Source organism: Palaemon carinicauda, chromosome 3 (genome assembly GCF_036898095.1).
Source record: "Palaemon carinicauda isolate YSFRI2023 chromosome 3, ASM3689809v2, whole genome shotgun sequence".
NCBI lineage: Eukaryota > Metazoa > Arthropoda > Malacostraca > Decapoda > Palaemonidae > Palaemon > Palaemon carinicauda.
This window is the reverse complement of record NC_090727.1, coordinates 31,065,632-31,068,293: the sequence shown is the minus strand read 5'-3', so window position 1 is coordinate 31,068,293 and position 2,662 is coordinate 31,065,632.

Below are 2,662 nucleotides of genomic sequence, written 5' to 3'. Positions count from 1 at the left end.
ATATATATATATATCTTTCCTGTCACGCTCAAGTGGGATGGGTAGTAGCCCTACCCAGATAAGAGGGGGTACCCCAAGAGGTACACTCGGAAACAAGCCTCTCCCACATATTGCCGAATCATCGGGTTGTAGTTAGAAAAGGGCGAGGGAGGGAGAGGGTTAATGTGTGTGTGCATATCTGTCTAGACATTTAGACGTCATTTTTGACGGCTCGGGTATACTAATAATAATAATAATAATAATAATAATAACAGACCTTTATCTAAATATCATTTTCCAGTAAGGTTTAACCGACCGTTTAAATAAAGGTGGGTAGAAAAAATTCCGAAGTGAAGAAAGTTAGACGCGAGAAACAAGAGAAGAATAAGAAATTTTATTTCTCAAATGTATTTTCAGAGTTTGGAAAAATGGAAGCCGTCAAGATACGTTTCACCACTGATGCTATCAGAGAGAGAGAGAGAGAGAGAGAGAGAGAGAGAGAGAGAGAGAGAGAGAATTTCGTATTGGCAGAATCTGACAAACAAACTCATCAAATGAAACTTTCGTGACAAAACTACATGACATTTGCACAAGAAAATGAATAAACATGTTTATATATAAAAACGTTTTGACTTCGTAATGTAAATAAAAACGTTTGTTACTTCTTTACTACATTTTCCCTCAAAAAGTCGTCAGATATAATTCTGGGAAGTAAATGTTATAAAGCAATTCTTATTTCTGTAAATGTCAAAAACATCTGTAAAAAATGAGATTGAAAAAAAAAAACATAGTTGAAAGTTAATTTATTCAACTCCTGAAAATAATATAAATAAACACAAACGAATCTTAAAGAAACCACTTTACTAGCAAATTTTCTACCTGGTGTTTGTTAGACTTCTAAACGGCGAATTACTGCAGCTTATAAAGAGAATCTATACTATAAAACATTGTGAAAACAAAACTTTAAAAGTATGTTCCAAGCCTTGTATAGAAAATATCTAGCTTTATATGTGTTTTATACAGTGAGATCAATCTCCCTTTTAAGAGTACTATGACAGTCATAAATTGTTGTGTGAGATCACTGAACTATTTTAGGTGACGTGTAGTAAGTCTGATATGTGACGTGTCTCATGTCGTATGGTAAGAGTATATTTCCATCACAGAGGAGATTTTCACTGATTTGGTAGTTTGAGCATATTGACAGTGCAACATTACATTAATTCCTCAGAAGACAGGCAGTGCCACTTGAGCGCTCCCTAGAACAATATGGTACTCGTCCGAAGATATCTCGCTGTGCACGAACTTTTGGTAATAAAGTGAAAAAACCTATGTTCCGATATCTCATAATCCGTCGACATGGGACAAACATATATAACATTCCAGAAAGAATATCATGAAATTCCAGGAGGAGTTCTTAGGTAATCCTTTGATTTATACTCTCAGTCTTTAAACACAAAGACGTACCTATCTTTAAAGATACATTCCATGAATAGTAAATGCTTGCAATGAAGCTATGTATTTCATTTAACTTCAACTATGTATTAGCTTTGGATAAGATAAGACAATATTTCAATAATCGTAAGGAATTCCTCTTGGTAACGGTAGAAGAGACTCTTTAGCTTTGGTAAGCAGCTCTTCCAGAAGGACACTCCTAAGTCAAACCATTGTTCTCTAGTCTGGGGTAGGACCATAGCCTCTGTACCATGGTCTGCCACTGTCTTGGGTTAGAGTTCTCTTGCTTAAGGGTACACTCAGGCACACTATTTTGGCGTATTTCTCTTCCTCTTGTTTGGTTAGTTTTCATAGTTTATATAGGAAATATTTATTCTAATGTTACTGTTCTTAAAAACTTTATATTTCCTTGTTTCCTTTCCTCACTGGACTATTTTCCTTGTTTGGAGCCCCTGGACTTATGCGTCCTGCTTTTCCAACTAGGGTTGTAGCTTAGCAAGTAATAATAATAATTGATCACTGCGATACCATCATGTATCAACAGATAATGCCTTTCACATGAAAGGAAAGTCAGTAAGCATAACTTCATACATTTATCTATCTCTCCCAACCTGGTATAACAGACTCTCATAAACACGCCTGATAAATGAAACTTAAAAGGTAAAGGGATTTACTTATAATCTTAAAAAGGTACAATACTAAGCCACATCATCTCCAACTCAAGAAAGCAATTCGCAATTCTAATAAGTTATAATACTATCTATTTGGCATTTGTCAAGTGCTGAGATATAAGCGTTATAGCAATCAAAATGTATAAAATCGAACAACTGTATGCTAGAAACCTCAACAAACCTTCAACTTCAAACGAACTAACAAGTTATAAATAAAGCAACAGTGACATGTGTGGCAATTTCGAAGTAATGTTACCTGCCCCACATGGTGTTATGTTTCTACTTCTTTTATTGACGTTTTTTTTCCTATTTGTGTGGGGTAAACACGGTTGCCTTCTTTTTGCAGGCCTTTGCTTTGGCTTTGGGGTAGACCGTATTCACGATCGGCTGCCCTGCCTGACATTTCTTAGACCTCGGTAGGGTATGTTCATGTGTTGTACCATTCACAACCGTCCTTCCTCCCAGCAGCGAAGAGTCTTGGCGTGATTAGGTCGACAGTTCGATGAGAGTGAACTAATACTTAAAACAACCAAAATAGTACTCTGAGTATACCCTTACTG